Below are 22,500 nucleotides of genomic sequence, written 5' to 3'. Positions count from 1 at the left end.
TTATTCCCCCATAGAAAGATGATTTTATATGGTTTGAGTTCTTTTTATTTTTGTGTATTAGCTACATAGCTTAGATAACTCGCATCGTACTTATTTACTACGGTCATGGAACCAATGTAACCGCAGTGTGTGTAGTCACGCCTTCCGCAGCTGGGGATCGAACCGGGAACCTAGAGCATGGGAGGCGGGCACTCTAGTAAGGAGGCTAAAACCCACAGGCGCTAGCATCTGTCACTAGAGCGTCTCACTCAAGGTGTCGTGGAGTTTAGTTTAGTTTAGTTTATTAGGATCCCCATTAGCCACAGCAGGATGCTACGGCTATTCTTTCCTGGGGTCCGATCACATAGCAAGTACAGTAATACATCAAATACAAATACACAAAATAGTAAAAGTACAGTAACTTAAAGCAGGACTAAACCCCCCAGATTTCTTTTAAAACGGTATTCTACTTGATTTGAAAACTCTGCAGGCAAGATGGCCGCCTATACTCCCTCCTTTAGCTGGCAGAATTCCTCCCCCATAAACTAACATATCTTGGCCAATAAGTATGTAACATACAAAATAAAACAACCCGTAATATCTTAATTTGATGTAGAATGCAGAGGACATGTAACTGTTTCGTTAAACTTGCATTCCAGGAATATTGTGCTCTAAAGATGACGTTAGTGGCTCGAGACTGTTTCGTCCTGAAACCCACACGCTTTGCGCCAGCGTAACCTATGTGGGATTCGAAATAACGCATCCGAGATAGAAAACGTTATGAATATAGCCACGTTATAAGCAACAAACTAACACTGGTGATCCGTATGGAAACAGTGTTACTCGAAATGGTTAAAAGTTATATCAATTTGGTCATTCAGTGTCGTTTTACTGCCATATAACATAACTAACTAGCGGCTAATATTAGCCACAGTAGGCATTACCCATGGATGCATTGCTCTTAAAGGGCTCGCGCCGCGTGAACTACAGTAATAATCAATGGGGAAAAAAACAATTTTTCACATGAGTGGGGCGCGTGCTAACCCCACCGTGACGTCACGATGTACCAAATATCCCATTCATTTGAGGGCACAAAAAAAAGCAGTGTTCAACCCATAGAGGGCGCTTATGCTGCTGAAAATGATACAAATGGTACAATGGTAACAGTTTGGTCTCAAATGTGGAAATTTTGACCAGAATTCTTCACACACCACCCCCAAAGTCATATATATTGGTTAAAAGCTGAAAAAAAGTGTTTTGGGGTTTAGTCCTGCTTTAAGTAGTGCAATACATAACATATAAGGTATATGTTATGAAACATAGAATATCAGTGCACAATAACAGTTCAGTGCACAGCCCGTGTAGAGACTGAAAGATTCACATTACATGACAGTTTTGAACATAACACCAGTTTCAGTCTATCTTTTTCCATAAACACATTATACATTTAGTTTAAGATTTGAGATGTTGTTTCAGTAACAATTTAAATTTTGTTTTAGCATTCTCCTTAGAGATGTCTCTGGGGAGCAGGTTCCATTCGAACATACCTCTATACATGACCCTTCGTTTCATAGCATTTGTTCTTACTTTAGGAAGAGTGAAGTTACCCACAGTAGCATGTCTAGTGATGTGATTATGTTTGTCCTTACTGAAGGATGGATTTTGATACAGAACGCCTGGAGTTTTTGTCACAGAAATATTTTTAATAAAGACCTGCAGTGAGTAAAGCAATCTATCTTTTACAAATAACCAGTTAAGACTTGTATGCATTGTTACAACATTTGTTCTGTACAATGCGTGCAGCTCTGTTTTGTATCATTTGTACTTTCCTAATCATATCAACTGTGGCATTGGACCAGATTGCCGGACAGTTAGTCCAGATTTGACAGAATTAACTCTTGAGTAACACGTTTAGTGGCTTTGGGTGTTAAAAAAGATGAGCATCTCCTAATGACAGAGATCCCACTTCCCATTTCCGTGAGGTTTAGTCACTGCACAGTACGACCCCGGGCTTCCGTGACACAGCACATTCAGCGCTATCATTGGCTGTTTCACCTGTTGCATGGCTGGCGCTTCTGTCTTAAGGCCATGTTCAGACTAGGAGGCCAAATCTGATTTGTGAACTTTAGTGACCTATTAATGACTTTATCCAGATTGGTTTTATGAGTCTGGACGCTCCAAGTCTGATTTGTGTCACTTGTCCCAAACCACATATGGAGGTAGTTTCCAATCTGCTTTCGACTGATGTGACTTCAGTGCGGACGCGCAGATCCACCAAATCTGATTTGAACGTCACTCGCAACTCGTCATCAAATGCTTCTGCGCAGGAAAACCACGTCACCAACGTACGTATTTACTGACGCCCACGTCGTTACCATAGCAACCCATGCAGATAGGCTGTTTACGTCTGGACACACAGATCCGACTTGAGAATCAGATTTGTTGCAGTGCGGACACACTCCCAAATCAGATTTGGGAAACCAATCAAGGTAATGATGATTCATGACTTTATCGGCAAATCAGATTTGCCTGTAATGTGAACATGGCCTTATGCATGAGGCTACACATGGAGAGTGAGGGAACAGTGGGAAAGAAGATCAGAAGCGTCGCTTAAAGAGAAAATCGGATCAAAAATCAACACGTTTTCGGGCAACTTTATAACTTGTTGTTTTAGAGAATGTTACTATACTGAATACATGGACAGACAGATGAAGCACGGAGTAACAGAAGTCCATGCCATGTTTTGTGTTGTTCCAGTGGGAGGGGATTTGCATGGCCTCTATAGATAACACTCGACTTGCCACTCAAATGCACAAATAGAATACGGCATAAATGAGAGCAATTTATTCAGCTTCCTAGTACTACGATTTCATAAAGTATCATATTTCAATTTGAAAACATAATGACAAATCTATGCTGCTGATAATACCATTCAACTCACAGGTGTGTGAGTCCTATAATTGGAACTACGGTAAATCTAATTCCACATAGTGTGGATTTGATCTTTAACGCTCCAGACACACTCATCTTTAACACTAAAAAAGAGGTTCAATTTAACAAATTAGCATGATTTAAGATTCAATTAGCTTTGATTTGTTCAATTGAATTCAAATGAAAGATTGAATTGAAAATGGTTGACCCTAGAAAGCCTCAGTTCTTATTATAGCTGCTGATCAAATAGACATTGACATCAGCATGATGCCACTTTCATACCAACAGTCCGGACCAGCGTTACTTGACCCATGGTCAAAATCAACCCCTCCTTTTGTCAGTTCACACAAAGTCAGGCAACACGGGGTTAATCTCTGGTCACGACAATTCAGACCTGGGTCACAACCCGGGAGGGATGCATAACGATTAGCATAATAGGCTATATTAGCAATAGCATAATGAATAGCAACCTGGGTGCTGCCATTCACACTGTGATGAACCGTGGGTCGTCCGACCCGCCTCCCGAGGTGGGTCGCCAATAGGGGTGTAAAAAAACAATCGATTATAAGATGCATCACGATGTGGACGTGCACGATTCTGCATCGATTCACAAATGTCAAAAATTATCGATTATTTAATTATTATTATTATTATTATTATTTTTATAATCAAATAAAATATAATTAATTATTATTATATTTAAGTACATGCCATTGTTTATTTTAATTATGGATCATAATACAATGCAATTCCAAATGCACTTTTATTTTAAAAGTAGCCACACAGTGAGAAAAAAGAAAGTGAGAAAAAATAAATCATGTATTGGGGGAAAAAAGAGTGATGCATCGATTTAAGATGCATCGAGATGCATCGATAATCGTAATCGAATCGAATCGTAGCCCTCTGAATCGTAATCGGATCGAATCGTGAGGCCAGTGAAGATTCACAGCCCTAGTCGCCAACCCGGGTCAGGCAACCCGGGTTGTGTTTGTCACAGTAACAAACAGAAACAGTCCCCCTAGCTAGCAGGCCCAAAGCCAGTCACTCCGTCTTATTTAGCATGTGGGAAATGTAGTCTTTTGACCGAGCCCATGGTGAGCAGCCATGCAGCTATATCATGTATTTGTTTGCTTTTGCCCCCTCTCTCTCCCTCTCTCTCTCTGAAGCAACACAGCAGCTCCAGCTCGCTCTCGACCACGCTCACATTCTTTCGAGGTTTCACTGTTTTCCAAAAGGTTATAGCCCTGCATGCTGTGCCGCTCGCGCTCGAGTGCCAGGGCACTAACTGAGTCGGACTGGCTGTGGTGGCCGGGTGGTGTTTTTAGAGGGTTGGCATCTTCTGAAACCAGGCCAACGATAATTATGGAGGCGGTCAAGTGTTTGCAGGTGGTTAAGGGAGCAGAATTTAGATGTTGTGTCAGGAGGAGCGTTCCACAGCCGTTTCTACTCGCGGTGCTATTTCGGACGACACCGCGCAGTAGTTTGTATTGTTTTCCGCTATCTATATATCTTCTGTCAGCTTCTGTCTGAGGTGTCCCGAGTTGCTCATGTCTGATGTTTGACGGATGACAGTTCATATTTATTCTGGGATCTAACCCATATCTGAACCGGCAGTGATGTCAACATGTGCAGACAACAATAACAACAGATGTCACACATCCACTTTTGCAGCTTTGCTTCTCCTCTTGTTCGGAACACATCTTGGTTACAGGATGTGTCTTTTTTAGAGTTTCCATCTCCCCTAACCTGACTCTCTGCCAGATGCTTTGTTTGCACAGAATCATCTGGGAATAACTGGGATACTTTCCGCTTCATTGTGAACATAGCCTATTTCCGGTACAACTCTGCTGCTTCGTTGCCCGGTCATACATTTCTCTTATTTGAGATATTTTAAATGTGATTATTATTATATTTTAAGGCATCCTATGCGTTTAGGCTGCACCCATGCCCTTCCAGCTATGCTTGCTTGGTAGCCAGCCAGCCACCTCCTCCTGCAGGCTGAGGGGGCGCGTGGCCGGCAGCAGCAGCAGTGTGTCAGTGACCTCAGATCTCCTGCAGGGGGCGCGTGTCCGGCAGCAGCAGCAGTGTGTCAGTGACCTCGGGTCTCCTGCAGGGGGCGCGCGGCCGGCAGCAGCAGCAGTGTGTCAGTGACCTCACGTCTCCTGTAGGGGGCGCGTGGCCGGCAGCAGCAGTGTGTCAGTGACCTCACGTCTCCTGCAGGGGGCGCGTGGCCGGCAGCAGCAGCAGTGTGTCAGTGACCTCAGGTCTCCTGCAGGGGGCGCGTGGCCGGCAGCAGCAGCAGCAGGGTGTCAGTGACCTCACGTCTCCTGTAGGGGGCGCGTGGCCGGCAGCAGCAGCAGCAGTGTGTCAGTGACCTCACGTCTCCTGTAGGGGGCGCGTGGCCGGCAGCAGCAGCAGCAGTGTGTCAGTGACCTCAGGTCTCCTGCAGGGGGCGCGTGGCCGGCAGCAGCAGCAGCAGTGTTTCAGTTACCTCAGGTCTCCTGCAGGGGGCGCGTGGCCGGCAGCAGCAGCAGTGTGTCAGTGACCTCACGTCTCCTGCAGGGGGTGCGTGGCCGGCAGCAGCAGCAGTGTGTCAGTGACCTCAGATCTCCTGTAGGGGACGCGTGGCCGGCAGCAGCAGCAGTGTGTCAGTGACCTCACGTCTCCTGCAGGGGGCGCGTGTCCGGCAGCAGCAGTGTGTCGTCTGCATTCCCTGAATGGGGGGAAGTTGACCTCAGGTCTCCTGCAGGGGGACGGCCAGGTGCTGGGCTGTTATTGGGACGGGTGATCCCCTGTGGGAGGTCATACTGTAGTATGCCCCCCTCACAACTCAGTCATCCTGTCTGTCTCTCTCTCTCTCTCTCTCTCTCTCTCTCTCTCTCTCTCTCTCTCTCTCTCTCTCTCTCTCTCTCTCTCTCTAGCTGGGTTTCCATCCATGTATCGCAACTTTTAATCGAATTTCCAGAAAGTCGGCAAAATAAAATGCGAAACAATGCGCGTTTCCATCCACTGCTATTTCTGCGAATTATAGAGCTGTCAATCACCTGGTGTTTGAGGCTGTCTGAGCTGCTGCTGATCAGCTGCTAGACCCGATATACAGCTCTGTTAAACACATCTAACGTTATTCATTTAAAGTTTCTTGATGATCTACAAGTAGACAAAGGTACCATAACGCCATTTCTGGATTACCAGGTGCGACTCGGCAAACTAACATTATAATCCACGTTATATATATTGTGTGGAGGCTACACACGGCATGTCATGTTTTGCAGTGATCAAGGCAAACTGTGTTGTTTTTGAATGGAGAGACAACGGAATATCACTTAAACTGTTTCCTACGCACGTTTCGCATTTTCATTTTATCGATACACCCGACTTTTCCGCCTCCCTCAAGCGTTGAATAGCAATTAATGACGTGTTTATTACAAGGCTATGTATTTGATACATGCTGCTGAATAGGGGTGGGGCAAAAAAATCGATACACCATAGTATCGCGATATTTTGCCTGACGATATTGTATCGATATTTGGATGCCAAGTATCGATATAAAAAAAAAAAAAAAAAAAATTGCAGGCCATGCCATGCCAGGCCACCGGGCATCGGCCCCGAAGCGCCGGATGGTGCAGTCCGCGCCTGCAGTGGCGTATTGAGTCCAGAGAAGCTTAATAATGTAGCCTACGTGTGGGGCAAAAACAAAACAAAACAAAAAAACACTGCATGTTTTACTTCCGGGTGAGGTCAAGGAAAAGGTAGGAAAACGAGTTAGGAGTGACAATATATCGAAATATCGCAATATTCAATATATCGCAATATCGGCGATATCGCAATACTATCGTATCGTGACTCAAGTATCGTTTTAGTATCGTATCGTGGGCATCTGGTGATTCCCACCCCTATGTCCTACCTTAACCTTACCAATGGTTCCCACGTGAAACAGATGTTGTTTGGGTGCGCGCGGGTTCCTGTCCAGTCACCACCTCGTCATCACCTCTCATGTGTCATGTTCTGCACTTCTGCTGAGTGTATAAGTGTGACTCAGCTGTGACTGTTTCTACCTCGCCTTCTTAACAGGGCGAGCCAGGAGGAGAAGGGCACAGTCCATCCAACCACAGCGTATGTATCAGTACGTGCAGTCGATACAATTTGATGAAAGGAATGCTATGATGCAAAGACCAGTGTTGGGGTAACTCATTACAAAAGTAACATATTACATGTAATATATTACTTTTAGCAGTAACTCAGAAATATAACTTATTACTTATAGGATTTCAGTAATATTATACCAGTTACTTTGTCAAGTAACTCAAGTTACAAATTGAGTTACTTTAAAAAAAAATCAAAGCCCATATTTAAATCATTTCCTAATCAAACTGTGTGTTTTTATGCAAATTACAACTATAGATGACAATAACAAAGGAAAAGGATAACATTTCGAATTTTGGATGGTTTGCACTGACTTCAAGACGGTTTAAATTCTTTTTTGGGGTGTTCCGGGGCGCCGATGTCATTCTGCTACTACTGTAGTTATTTTGGTGAAAGTAATGCAAAAGTAGTGTAATAACTAATGAGTTACTCTACACAGACAGTACTATTGTAAAGTAGCGTATTACTTTCAAATGAAAGTAACTAGTAATATGTAGTATATTACATTTTGAAAGTAACTTGCCCAACACTGGCAAAGACACGCAGCAGCCGCCTCCGTCAGGTGACTAAACCTGCCACAGTTCGTTCTGGGTATATAACGCAATCTCGACTTGTCCCTGGGTACACGATGACTCCTCTCCTTTGCCCAAACGTGTCGAGATCTTTCTCTGCGGTTGCACAACATGACAGTTTGCTCAATACGTCGGCGCCCGCCGTAACACATCTCACGTCAGGTAAGCTGCACGCTGAGGAAACGGAGGCCCATAAATAGGGATGACAGCTGAGTATATTTAGTCGGGCGAACGAACAGGCCTCCAAAAGCAACGGACGGCGCAAGTCCCATCAGGCAGCAGCACACAGAGAGAGGAGGAGAAATTGTAAGTCTGCAATGCAGACAAATTGCTAGTGGTTTTTATACCACTGGTAATGTGATGTGTATTATGAATTCACATATAAAGTAATGGTTATGTGGGGCGTGTGGCCAATGGCTCAATCATAGGAGAACCTATGGTTAACAGCAGAGGCACTTGAGGAGAAGACTGTGGGGGGATGGAGAGGTTCCTCCAGTACACACGGGGGTGTATAATTTCAGCCTGTTACAGCAGAGCTTCTCAAATGTTTTTCAGCCAAGGTAGAAAATATACCCGGGGACCCCCTCTCATTCTGATTTGTGATTTTGGGCTATACGCTTAATTGTTTCCACGGTAACGTGCTTGACTATTAAAATTGATATGTTTGCCCGATTAGAATGTAATCCATGAACCATTTTAAGATTTAAAGCATACGATATTTTCGTTGAATTATGAAGCTGTTGCAACAACAAAAAAGGTTTTTATTTTTATGTTCCTGAAAACTTTTCGCGGACCCCCTGGCAAAGTGCCACGGACCCCCATTTGAGAACCACTGTGTTACGGTGCTAAGAGAGATGAGAGAGTATGAGCCCAAGACTTGACGCTGTGACACCACATCTTCCACTCAGGCAGGCAAAGAGAGTGTTATGGAACGATCGTTTGGTCTCTTTCTGGGTAGCGTCTGATTGAGGGCATCGCTGGTCCACTCCACTAGTGTCTGAATCACAAGAGACTTCCAGGGTGCTCCGGGCAGATGTTGGAAGCGAAATCTGGTTGGCTGGGCTGTGACGTCATACACCGTGCCATACACCGCGTTAGGGATGTTCATCAATTATCGAAAATCGATAATTGATCGTTAAGGAATTGAATCGATCATGTGGAATTTTGATCGATTATTGTTATTATATATATATATATATATATATATTTTTGCGGACTAGGTTTGGGTGGAATTCGTTCCTCCTCGCCCCACTCCATTGCACAGCCAACTAACGTGAGGTGGAGCTTCATATATTCTCTAGTTTTCTGGCTGGGCACGGGCCTTTGTGCCAACAAAACTGTTTTAAACATGGGGAATTCACACCGGCATGCGCCGGAGACACAAACAAACGCACCCAGCGGTCTGCGGACCTCAGTGAGGCTCAGGCCTGTTGATTTGACTCTTGTGCTGTCAGCTAAGCTGGAAGACGCCGATTGCCTTACATCATGTAACCTGACATGTAACATGTTTGTTTACCTGGCCACAGCGCTAGTGTCTGATATTCTTACTACACAGCGGCATCGCCATTATAGCTGGCCCGAGAACGCGCAACGTTATTACCAGACCAGAGTAAAAAAAAAAAAAAAAAAAAAAAAAAAAAATATATATATATATATATATATATATATATATATATATATATATATATATATATAATTATTATTATTATTATTATTACGCTATCGATAATCGATAATTGATCGTTAATTTTCCAGATTTTCGATTATGTAAATTGTTCAAAATGAACATCCCTACACCGCGTCATACACTGCGTCATACAGCGTGCCTCCCGTATTTCAGTCCGGCAAGGAAACACGTCCAGTGGAACGCCGTGAAGCACGTGAAGAGAGAAGCCAAGACCAAAAAATGCACCGCCCACGAGGTCCGTGGTTGGTCAATTCATATGTCTATCACGCTTCCTTTTTTTTTTGTCTTAGGGGGCGGGCCGGGCGTTAACCACGCGTTGAGAGTTGTGCTCCAGATGTAGATAGCATCTACAGCTGGCCTTGAGAGACTACCGGTCCACTGACCCACAGTTACCATGGCTTCTGTCACAATTGCTACCGCATTCAATTGCTAATTTGGAGAAGCAAAACTTTCACAAAGTAAAAGCCATGGAGACGGTTGTTATATTTGATTCTAGATTCCGTTGGAGGTTTTTAATGCTAAATCTTTGGGGCGGACTGACTGAAGTCTGAATTAGGACTAGTGATAATAACCATGAGGTAAGTCTATTCTGAGTAGGGATGGGTACCGTTCACATTTGAACCGATACCGGTACGGTACCGGTACCTGGAATTCGGTACGGTACCCAAAACGGTACCATTTTCGGTACTTTACACACTCTATTAACAAAAAAATTACAGTTGTAAAAAAAAAAAAAAGTCCAAACTTCTCAATTTCAACATTGTTCTTTATTTAGCACATTATTTATTTAGCACCAGACAAAATAAAACTCCTCCCTACAATACCTCCCTACCTCTCCCCTCCCAAACCAAGAGTTGTAGCAGCAAGGTTAGTTTAGTGGGGTTGGGGAAATAGTACTTGATGTCCAACACAGCTTCCAGCAGGGCCTGGTCTTCATCTTCAAAGAGCTCCCCAAGTGCTGAAAGTTTCTTCTGTTTATTGAGTGGTATCTGAAAATAAAAAAAGGCATCGTGATTCATCAAGCATTATTTGTGTTATCAATAGAAAGAAGTGTCAGTGCTATGCACATCTTAATAGAAATGACAATTGATTGTTAGTAACATAGCTTAGGCTACACTATGAATAACACACCCATTATCACTCGTCATTATGCAAAATAATAATTTACCTGAACCATATCCACCGCTGAGAAGAGGGTGAATCGTGTCCTCCTGTGCGGCTGTCACTGGCACATGGTTACCTAGCAATGAAAGCAAGAGTGCAACGTTAAATAACACGTCTCACGGTCGGTGATACGAGCTGATGATAATTATTATAGAACGTTAACAACGCTAAGCTATAAAGCTAACTCAGCCAAGAAGACAGTGAAAAGCCCTGTTATCTAACAACCACAACGGCAGTGAAACAACTTATCCAGCTAACGCTAGCAAATTAAATAACGTTACCTGATGTTGTAGAAGTCGATGCCTCTCTCAAGTTCCGTCATCATCCTCCTGCAAGACTTCAGCTAACGTTACAGCTGACGAGCTGAGGAGGTGGCTAACGTTAGCTGCCGTGCGGTGTCTGCTTCATTCACTCAGGTTATCTAACACGTTACAGTCTTCAGCATTTAGCTAAATACATCTTGTGTTTGACCATGCTTCCTCAAGTTTGAGGTGTTTCCCTAGTCAGCTTTGCAATTCACATCACAAATGTTGCAACCAGTGTTGTCTGAGTCTATCTTGGTAAAGTGTAGCCACAGCTTTCGGCTGGCCCTGTTTTGCTTTCAGGATCTTCAGGTAGAGTGACGTATTGACGTAACGCGCTCTCCCGTGTTGCCTTAAGGTTCCGTCGGAATTTCTATTTTACCCACTCTCTTTCTATTACTCAGTTGCGTTCAAGTACCGAAATTTGGTACCGTTCGTTTATATGTGAACTGGTACGGGGCAGTACCGACGTATTTCGGTCGGTGCCTGTAAAAGTACCGAGTTCGGTACCCATCCCTAATTCTGAGTAAGCCCTACAGTCATTTAACATACCGTATTTCCTCTAATAGTAACCGGGGCCTTTATTTACTGAGCCGCAGAGAGCCCCCGTCCTATATTAGAGCAGAGGCCTGTATTCGAGTGAGGCCTTTATTTCTTAATATTAAACTCTCATGGACATACTCCTTTATTTTCATGACTTTTATTGCAAAATATTGCATAAAACCAAACAACACAAATAAATATTGGTGGTCACTCACTCACTCAGTATCCTCCTCCTCCTCATCTAGTATGTCGGTATCCTCCGCATCCTCATCATTCAGAACAACAAGTTCATTGTTGACCAGTTCCTCTTCATCTTCCTCATATCGGCTGCCTGTCTGTTCTCCTGGTCCCGCTAACGCAGCTGGGCGAGAGCCTCAGCGGCGCAGGGCTGTCCCTGCTTGAAGCAGTGGATGAGGTTGTCTTGACTCCCGTCAGTTTTCACAGACTGTCCACAAACTTGGAAGGACTTTTTGATCAGATCCTTGTCCAGCTTGTCCCAGGCGGCGATCACCCAGTCCACAAGCAGGCGTCGAGCAGGCGCTTTTAGGTTTCCACCTCCAGCTGTGTACTGCTTATCTGCGTCCCCAGCTATCCACTCGTCGTAGGCATCGTGCAGGCTCTGCTTGAAGGGCTGATTCCACATCACACTGTACCAAATGTTCCGCTGCATATTGCACAACGCTCTCTTTAAACTTAACGTCAAACTTTCGTCTGGTTCGTTTGGTCTCTGCGTTACGTTCCGTTACGTCACACGGTAGATGCGTTGTGTTATGGGAAATTTACAGTACCGTATTCACCGTAGTTTTTGCTCCTTCGTTTTTTGTTTTTTTTTACCCGGCCTGTATTGAGGGAGGGGCCTTTATTTGTCCGTGCAGGCCGTGCCCCCGTCCTATATTAGAGCAGAGGCCAGTAATGGAATAGAGGCCACTAATAGAGGAAATACGGTAGTCATCCGCCTGCGTGCAGTTGACTGAGTGGCTGTTTTGTAGGGGTGGGGCAAAAAATCGATACACCATAGTATCGCAATATTTTGCCTGACGATATTGTATCGATATTTGGACGCCAAGTATCGATATAAAAAAAATAAATAATAATAATTGCAGGCCATGCCATGCCAGGCCACCAGGCATCTGCCCGAAGCGCCCGATGTTGCAGTCTGTGCCTGCAGTGGCGTATTGAGTCCAGAGAAGCTTAATAATGTAGCCTACATGTGGGGCAAAAACAAAACAAAACAAAAAAACACTGCATGTTTTACTTCCGGTGAGGTCTAGGGAAAAGGTAGGAAAACGAGTTAGGAGTGACAATATATCGAAATATCGCAATATTGAATATATCGCAATATTCAATATATTGCAATATTCAATATATCACAATATTCAATATATCGCAATATCGGCGATATCGCAGTATCGCAATACTATCGTATCGTGACTCAAGTATCGTTTTAGTATCGTATCGTGGGCATCTGGTGATTCCCACCCCTACTGTTTGGTACGGGAGTAGCAGCTTCGTCATCCTGCTCGCACACGGTCTTAATTGGACAATAACACTTTAAGGCCATGTGGCATCATGCAGTCTTTAACCACACTGATACACAGCAGGCCTCAAACAAGGCAACAACGCCCGGGGCTCAAAGTGCCACCTTTTCACAACACTGCTGCAAAACCCCAGGGAGAGAGTGGGGCTGTTAGCAAGGTATTTCTCCACAGCATTGCTTGCAGGACTCTCTCATAATAACAGATATACTGAGAGAGGCAATTGAGCGTTTGGCACTGTGCATGTTGTTTGCTCCACAGCGCCACTTTCAGCAGCTTCTCACCCCCGACTGCTGCTGCGCTACTTGTGTGTCTTTATATGGTTCATAGTCACCTGGTTTGCTCACCGCGCTCCAGCTCCACAGTGCATTACTGCTGATTGACTTCCCCAAACACTTAATGAGCTCGGGCCTCCACATCTGCAACCAATGAACCCAAATAACTGTGACATCATGGGGCCCATGAAGTGTAGTCATAAGTGCGTGTGTGCGTGTGTGTGTGTGTGTGTGTGTGTGTGTGTGTGCCCGCGCGCGTGCGTGCGTACGTGCGTTAGGGGTGTCAAAAATAATCGATTATAAGATGCATCGCGATGCGGACGTGCACGATTCTGCATCGATTCACAAATGTCAAAAATCGATTATTATTATTATTATTATTTATTTTTTCTTTAATAATCGAATGAAATATAATGGAAGTACATGCAGTTGTTTATGTGGATCATAATACAATGCAATTCCAAATGCACTTTTATTTTAAAAGTAGCCACACAGTGAGAAAAAAGAGGGTGAGAAAAAATAAATCATGTATTGGGTGAAAAAAAAGTGATGCATCGATTGACGATGCATCGAGATGCATCGATAATCGTAATCGAATCGAATCGTAGCCCTCTGAATCGTAATCGAATCGAATCGTGAGGCCAGTGAAGATTCACAGCCCTAGCGTGCGTGCACGCGTGCGTGCGTTTGTTAATACAAATGTGCATTCTTTTGTGTCGATTCTTTCCTCCGCCTTTTGCGCAATGGACTTCCCAGGATGAGCCCAGCAGAAGGACATGACTGGGCTGGAACTCCATGCAAAAGCTGTTAACTTGTTCAGATTAGATTATGTAATTTACTTGTTCAGATTAGATATGTCGTTTCTCCTCTGATGAAGAATATACGGGTGTTTATTTGGAGTGCAGCTGTGTTGGCGAGAGCATCCCCCCCTTAAAGTAAACAGTGGCTCAGCGTGATGAAACTGGTGTGCGATCAAGAATGCGCCTCCTTATCGGGAATCTCAAACCCCCCCATCTCTCTCTGTGTATCTTCTCCTCTCTATATAACACACACACGCGCTGTCTCTCAACCTCTGACTCTCTTCTCCACGGCTCTCCGGCGAGGAGACAATAGTCTCCTCAAAGGAGACAGGCTGAGACAGGCCAGGCTTGCCACATGCGCTGAGGCGTAGACTTATGTTCAGTTGCAGAGGACCATCAATCCAAGCGTATATGACAGTCGCCCCTCCACAAAGTACACAGAGAAGAGTGTACCTGGCAGCATTTGAGGCACAAATTGGCACTGATGATGGTGTAAGGATGTCAGGACAGAAGGTCAGTGTTCCACCTTGCCATGGATGGACAGGATGGTTCTTGGCCTCCTCTCTCCCTGCGTTCTCCCATCTTCACGCTGGGACGCTGGCCGGCCCTCATATGGTGCCTCTTGGAGGAGCTATAAACGGGAGAAAGTGTCCTTCTTGGTGTGGCTATAAAAGGAGGCCAGCTCCTCCACGAGAAAACGACAGTGATTTAAGACAGGGACGAGTAACCCAGAGAGCCAAGGAGAGATTTCTTGGCTTCTTCCTCAGTAGGAGTGACGAGGGAGGATGGAGGGATGAGATGGAGAGAGAGGAGTGACGAGGCAGGATCATTAGACAGAGACGTTGCTTTGTTTGACCCAATGTTCACAACCAACAGATCATAGTGATCAGATCATAGTGATCAGATCATAGGGATCAGATCATAGTGAGTTCTGGAGGTTTGTTTGTACTCTCAGACATAACTCAATCCAGAAGGAGATCAGAGCATTTACAGTCAATCGAAACAACGTGTCACTCTTGTGTGACTTCATTGAAGAAGACATACTGTAACTGTAAGGGATATGACATCATCAGGATAGAAGTATGATGTCACCTAGGGCTGGGCGATATTACCAAAATCTCATATCCCGATATAGGTTATTTCATATCCCGATAACGATATACATCACGATATAGCATATTTTCTGTCAATTCAATTTATAGTTGATATAAAATGACCACATTTATTTATGTAGCAGTTAAACCAGTTAAAATGTTGTCAAACCTCACCAAGGATACATGCATTCAGAATACAGATAAGCATGGCTATTCTTTACAACACAAATAATAATAATTAGTTGCAGGGCAGTAGAATGAAACACAAACTGAACCACACCAGCAGTTCGATTTTCAAAGATTACATTAGAGCAAAACGGGTAGAATAAAAGTTATTTAGCCTAGAGTTCAGTCCAGTTCTCTCAGTTTGTTTATAAAGGAACAAAAATGCTCTACTTCGGGATTTCCATGTTACCAGTTCAGTTCACGCAACAAAAACACTCCACTCCGGGATTTCACGGTTATCCAACACAACTCTTAACCCCAGGGAAAGCTATAAGCTAAAGCTAACGATAGACGTTTTGTTGACGGCTCCTCAAGGGATTTCCTTGGGATGATGAGAGGAGATGTTTTGCCAGGTTTAACGTTAGGAGGACACACGCAAATATGGATCAAACGCGGACTTAACACAGCGCAAATGCCTGGGTAGGCTAGGCGGACGGAGTGGAGGTAACATCTCCCTGCTCTTTAGCCTACACACGGCTGATTTGTGCCACTTACATGTATAAAGGGACGCAAGGGGCTTGTTGACACAGTCTGGTGCGTGTGTGGACTGTGGACGTGAGTAAAAAAGAAAACAGAATGAAGAAAGCACAGCGTCATCCAAATGACGGACAATATTGCTGTAAAGAGTGTGATTTGTAACACAACGATATAAACGATAGAGCTTCATATTAAACGAAATACATTTCTATCGTCCAGACGAAATATATCGTCATATCGCCCAGCCCTAATGTCACCTGATCCACCCAACCATGAAATAAATACCCCCATTTACAACTACAGGACCAACTCAAATCGGAACAGCTGTTATTCCTTTGCTTGGATCTTTACTTGGATGTAATCTTGTCACGTGAATTTGTGAAAATGGCCTCGGTGTGAACGCCCAATAGTGTGGTATATTTATGTTGTTTGAGTGTTAGGAGCTGCTGTGTACAGTTAGGCCATGTTCACATAACAGGCAAATCTGATTTGCTGATAGTCATTAATCATCATTGATTGGTTTCCCAAATCTGATTTGGGAGTGTGTCCGCACTGCCACAAATCTGATTCTCAAGTCGGATCTGTGTGTCCAGACCTAAACAGCCTATCTGCATGGGTTGCTATGGTAACGACGTGAGCGTCAGTAATAGGGATGGGCATTGTAAGGGATTTAAATACTCGAGTACTCTCCTTCTGTTATGAAAGAGTACTCGAGTACTCCCCCCCCCCCCCTCCCCCTCCCCCGGGGGAACGACACACACACATGCCTGTGATGAGAGCAGGGGTGATCTGCTTTGTATGGGGCTGTTCACAGCAACTTCACACACATTACCAATTTTGCATGGAAAAAGCGCTGCCTGGTGCACTTTTTAGTTTTTACAGATTGACTGTGATAAGGTGATCCGGTGTTAGCCGTTAGCCTACCTCAGTAAAAGTAATTCCCAATACATGTCGGTAATCATTCCATACTGCTTCTTGATCACTGTTAAGTAAATCCACTTATTAAAAACTCTGGTGTTCTGCCAAAAAGTGATAACTGCAAACATGATAACTGCAAACAGTAATAATGTTCGCTAACGTTAACCGCAAAAACCACCAACAACATCCGAGTGATGGTCCCCGCCCGTGGTGAAACACGGAACGTTTGGCTATGGTAAACAAAGTTACTGTCAGGGGTCCGTTAGTCAAAGTGGTCCGTCCGAGTAAAAAACATCTAACGTTAACATCTTTGCTTGCACATCTATATATAAATTGGCCATGAACGGAAAACAACTGCAATCAAATCTTGTTTATTTTACATCTGCTGAATATAGATTGCGTTAATATACATGGACGTCTGTGTTGCTGGCGATTCGCCAGACGCTGTTAACGTTAGATCGGCCATTTTTATAGGGGAGGGGGGTGGGGCGAGTACCCGGACAGCGGAAATGGTACTCGAGTACTCTCGTTACAAACGAGTACTCGAGTAACCGAGTACTCTCCCCCATCCCTAGTCAGTAAATACGTACGTTGGTGACGTGGTTTTCCTGCGCAGAAGCATTTTGATGATGAGTTGCGAGTGACGTTCAAATCAGATTTGGTGGATCTGCGCGTCCGCACTCAAGTCACATCAGTCGAAAGCAGATTGGAAACTACCTCCATATGTGGTTTGGGACAAGTGACACAAATCAGACTTGGAGCGTCCAGACTCATAAAACCAATCTGGATAAAGTCATTAATAGGTCACTAAAGTTCACAAATCAGATTTGGCCTCCTAGTCTGAACATGGCCTTAGTCCTCCTGTTCCTCTGCTATTGTGCTTAGGGAAGAAGAAGAGAAGTAGAAGAAGAGAAGTGGCATCATGGCAGATAGACTCTCAAACCTCACTGAACTCAACAGAAAACTGTATTTTCTACACATTTGCAGCACCCATTCCTCACAAGAGTCTGGCAAACATCACTGAGTTGTTTGTTCCTTACTTCTGCTAAGGTCCACCATACGTTAGCAATTGGGTTGGTGCTTTAATGGACCTAAAACTTCCAGCTTCAAACAGAACCACATCCAGTGCTGGCAGTGGAAATGAGATCAATGGGTGAAAATGGGGGCCAGACGGTGAGCAAAGCGCACACAGCATCGGGCCCAATGACACTAGCACCATGACTTCACCGTGGAAGTATTCAAGCCCCCCTCAGCGACCCCCATACCTCGTTCCCACCCCCATACCTCATCCCTACCCCCATACCTCATCCCTACCCCCATACCTCATCCCTACCCCCATACCTCATCCCATCGCAGGCCCGGTTCTACGGGGGTGCAAAAGCACGCATTGCACCCTTATTTTAATTGTCTGCATGCTCAGTTGAAAAGTTAAAAAAAAAAAAAAAAATGCTGCAGCTGCACACTTACTGTTTAAACTTGAATTATAATTGTTGTTTTTCTTTGTTCTTTGATGTGAATTTATGGCTTTTTGGCACCTATATGTAACCTTTTAAGGTTGAGATAATTGTATTATCATTATATGGTCCAAATATTTCAGTAAAGCACTTGAAACACTTGAAATATTCTTGCTTGGCTGGTATCATTCTACTTGAAATGATGGTAAAATGCATTATTTTTTGTAAAATCGGCCCATGCATGTGCACCCCTTCCTCCAGCCTGTTCTCCCTGTTACCCTCAGGGAGAAGATACAGGGTTCCGAAAGCACGCACAAATCGCTTGAGGAACAGTTTCTTCCCGCAGGCCACGAGACTCCTTAACATACACAAATAGTGTAGTAGCCGCACTGTACCGTACTGTAGCTGCTACCATTATGTATGTGTAATGTTTAACTGTATGTTTAATAAGGAATATGCTATTTGCACCTGTATGTCAAATACGCCGAATTTAAAACACAGAGTTTAATTGTGTGTTTAATAAGGAATATGTTATTTGCACCTGTATGTCAAATACGCAGAATGTAAAATGTTTAAGCACATCTAAAGTATGCACCCGACATGTGCACCTATGTGCAGTGAATATGCCACTGTCTCTGACGTGTCTTATCACTATACTGCCTTATTGCTTGTTGTGTCTCTTGTTGTTTTTGCACCCATATGCCCTGTTATATTTGTACTATTTGCACTATGTTGTAAACGGAGTCCACAGCACAAGAATTTCACACGTGATACTTGTACCATGGAGTGACAATAAAAATCTTGAATCTTGAATCTTGAATCTATCTAGGATGCATCCCTAGTCATCTTGTTCTGGAACCGGCCCTGTCCCATCGCCCGCTTTCTCAACACTGCGGAGTGGAAACTGTTTCAGGTTGAATCATTGCTGAAGTTAAGAATGTAGGAAAAAGAGCAGCCGCCCACCTACTATGTCAGCATGTCAGCTGCATGCGTGATGATGCTCATTGGTCACACAATAGCCGTGTTCGGAATGGTTCACTCACTCACTATTATCACTATTATCCGATGTTTGTCGTCAATTTTCCTCGAAATGGGACTATCATTTAGAAAACGGAGCACGTGAGAGCATGAAAAAGACTTGAAATTGTTTTTTCAGACCATAAACTAATTTGGAAAGTGTTTATTTAAAGACATAGACCGAGAGAGACGTTGGCTCGTTTCCCATGGAGTTGAATGAATGTTCCTGGGGAGTGCTACACAAACTGCGCCCCCCACTGGACATTTGAAAGAATGCAATTTCCGCATAGGCTTCAAAAAGAGGGAGGCTGAATTGGGCACTGGTACATTCGCTGTTCACTAGAAATCGCTGTGCATCGTGGGTGTTTTATAGTGGACTATATCCACCTTATTTCTAGCTGCCATGATGCCTCTGGGTTTTTCTTCCAGTGTGATCCTCCCAGCCTTGTTGCTGACAGCTTGACACCCGTCTGGGCGAACGGAGCAAATCACTAGTCAGGTCCAGCTTGGCAAAAATCTCATTGATAAATATCCCTTTGCATCATGTGTAATCGCCGCCTACTGTGGCTAATGTTAGCGGCTAGCTAGCTATGTTACATGGCAGTAAAATGCCACTGAATGACCAAATTGACACTGTTTCCATACGGATCACCAGCGTTAGTTTGTTGTTTATGTTTATTACGTGTTATAAACATATTGATCACATTCTCTATCTATCTAACTCTGATACACTGAAAATACTGGGAGGCGGGCCATAGCGTCTCTGTCGATGATTTGATTTGACAGTTCTGGGCACTGGCGTTGGCGTTGGCCAATACTGGCGTGTTCCACCTCCAAATCGATTGTGTTCTGGCGCAAAGCGAGTGGCTTCCAGGATGAACAGGCTCTCTGAGGCACGCGCCACTAACGTTATTTTAGAGCAGCGCAGTAAATACAATATTCCTGGAACGCGAGTTTAACGAAACAGTTACATGTCCTCTGCATTCTACATCAAAAAAAGACATTACTGTTTGTTTTATTTGGTATGTATGTTACATACTTATTGGCCAAGTTATGTTAGTTCATGGGCTAGAAATTCAGCCAGGGTACAAGGGAGTATAGGCGGCCATCTTGCCTGCGGAGTTTTCAAATCAAGTAGAATACCGTTTTAGGAAGTGGCAAGTCACGTTAAACCGGACCTTGTACCCATAATTATTTTTACAGCGGGGCATTCAAAAATAAGGTGAACCCACTAAATATTCAACTATTTCTGCCATAGGGGCCGATTCCGAACAGGGCTATAGACCTTATTCGCTAACCCCGGACAGCGCCATTTTGTTGACATACCGTCCTGCAGCTGACAACTATAGTAACGGCCTTATTGTCGTTTCTGTTCCATTACAAAATAGCGATAGTGATGACAGCAATAAAAAAAAACAGAGTTGTTGTTTGCATGCTGCCGTTAATGCCTGTAATAATAAACAAAGAAAAAAACGAGGTGAACAGACTTTGCTGTGAGGAGCTGTCAGAAAGTTTCACCTGTCTCTCCCAACTATCCACACATCTCCTGTGCTGCTGACATATCCTCCGTCTCGCTCCCTTCACGTCTGTGGACGTTAGAGATAGAAACAAACCACGGGGACTTTATTGCTGTCATTACTACAGCCGCGTGTAACGCAGGTCACCATCCGAACACAATTGGAACAATACAGGTAACGCTAACGGCGGCTAGCTTCCTATAAACGCTGCTCTCACATAGGCTGTCACTTAAAGCTGCTACGCTATGTCAACAATATGGCGGCAGTGGGCGTGCCCGTACGTGAGTGACGTCAATCGAATAAGGTCTATTGTCATGCTTGTTTCGATTAGACAGGGGGCGCCATACTGTATTTACGCCAAGTTTGTGCCATGTAGCATTTGAACCTACATCGACTCTGTAGTAGCCAGTGGATCCCGGCGGTTCACCGCTCAAGGTGGAGCCGTGCATCTTGTTCATTTACACCACGCGTGACACACATTTACTTTCACTTGATCGATGGAAGAGGCGGTCGGAGCCGCGACGAGAAACCGTGCGCCTTTGACTTAGCCTCACGCCGTCTTTTTTGTTAGTGTCTGTTTTCTGTTCGACCGCCGTTACCCAAATCCTACAAGCCGAGAAACGCTCCTATAGAGGAACGAGGCGGCGCAGGAGGAAAACAGAATGGGGTCGAACGAGACGAGAGAGAGAGAGGGGGGATATAGAAAGAGATAGACAGGTCTGCTTAGGAAGCAACATAATTCAACCCATGCTATCAGTGTTTACCAAGCACCTCTGCTCACGTTGTTGTCTCTTCATTTAACAACTGGAGCTGGGGTTTTGCATTTTATCACCCGGTAATGAATTAGGGGGAGAAGATGAATGGTGTTTTGCATGGGTGCATGATAAAGAGATCCCCGTGTGTGTGTGACAGTGGGAGATAAGGCGCTGACGGATTGCAGCTCTCTTCTGGCAAAGTCGAGAAACTAGGAATAGGATGTTCTGAACTTGCTGGAGTCTCGATTGAACCGCGGAACAATTCCGCGGAGAGCCGTCGTTATACCCCAGGGGTGCCCGCAACCTTTTTTTGACCCAAGATCTACTTTTCAAGTAGCCAGGCCTCCCGAGATCTATACCAGTCCAGTTTCGACATCGCAAACGCACACACGTCGTTTCTCCAGCCTGCAGTAACTAACCTCACACACACTTTCTCGTTGTCCCACAACCACTTGACATTAGGGCTGTGAATCTTCACTGGCCTCACGATTCGATTCGATTACGATTCAGAGGGCTACGATTCGATCCGATTACGATTATCGATGCATCTCGATGCATCTTCAATCGATGCATCACTTTTTTCCCCCAATACATGATTTATTTTTTCTCACTGTGTGGCTACTTTTGGAATTGCATTGTATTATGATCTATAATTAAAATAAACAACTGCATGTACTTCCATTATATTTTATTTCATTATTATTATTATTGTTTTTTAATAATCGATTTTTGACACCCCTCACGATCGACCTGGGGTCAGTCGACCGCGATCGACTGGTTGGGCACCCCTGGTATACCCCGACGGGAGTATTGTTTCCCCCCCGCCCGAGCGATATCAATACTCATCTGTTTTAGGTCAATACATGTTGACAGTCTACCACTCCCCCGTTCTTCTGCTATGACTTAGTGAACATGAGTCGCTCGAGGCCTCCTGGTTGCTACAAGATCAAACTCATACAATCATCTGGCAATGTGGGTGGATGAGAAAGCCTGAAAAGAATGTATCGGCAGTGCACGCGAAGGACCTGGTAAAGAAGAACTAATCGACTCTGAGCAGAATGGTATCAAGAAGCGGTGGTTCTTCTCAACCTGTTGTACGGGTACCAACTGGT

The 22,500-nt window shown here is 44.4% G+C and overlaps 1 protein-coding gene and 1 long non-coding RNA gene across 2 annotated transcripts in view; one reads left to right on the top strand and one right to left on the bottom strand.

The window, feature by feature from the left end:
- Window positions 1-22,500, top strand: part of fhl3a (four and a half LIM domains 3a) — an 80,814-nt gene that overhangs the window by 2,472 nt on the left and 55,842 nt on the right. The window lies entirely within an intron of this gene.
- LOC310800207 lies at window positions 10,168-11,076 on the bottom strand. The gene is made up of 3 exons (XR_014553859.1): window positions 10,758-11,076; window positions 10,481-10,552; window positions 10,168-10,301 (listed from the first exon to the last, which is right to left on the bottom strand). It is a non-coding gene; the product is annotated as an uncharacterized lncRNA (long non-coding RNA).

This window comes from Poromitra crassiceps (genome assembly GCF_964638095.1).
Source record: "Poromitra crassiceps genome assembly, chromosome: 29".
NCBI lineage: Eukaryota > Metazoa > Chordata > Actinopteri > Beryciformes > Melamphaidae > Poromitra > Poromitra crassiceps.
The sequence above is the reverse complement of the archived record's forward strand: the minus strand, read 5'-3'. Positions and strand labels throughout refer to the sequence as shown.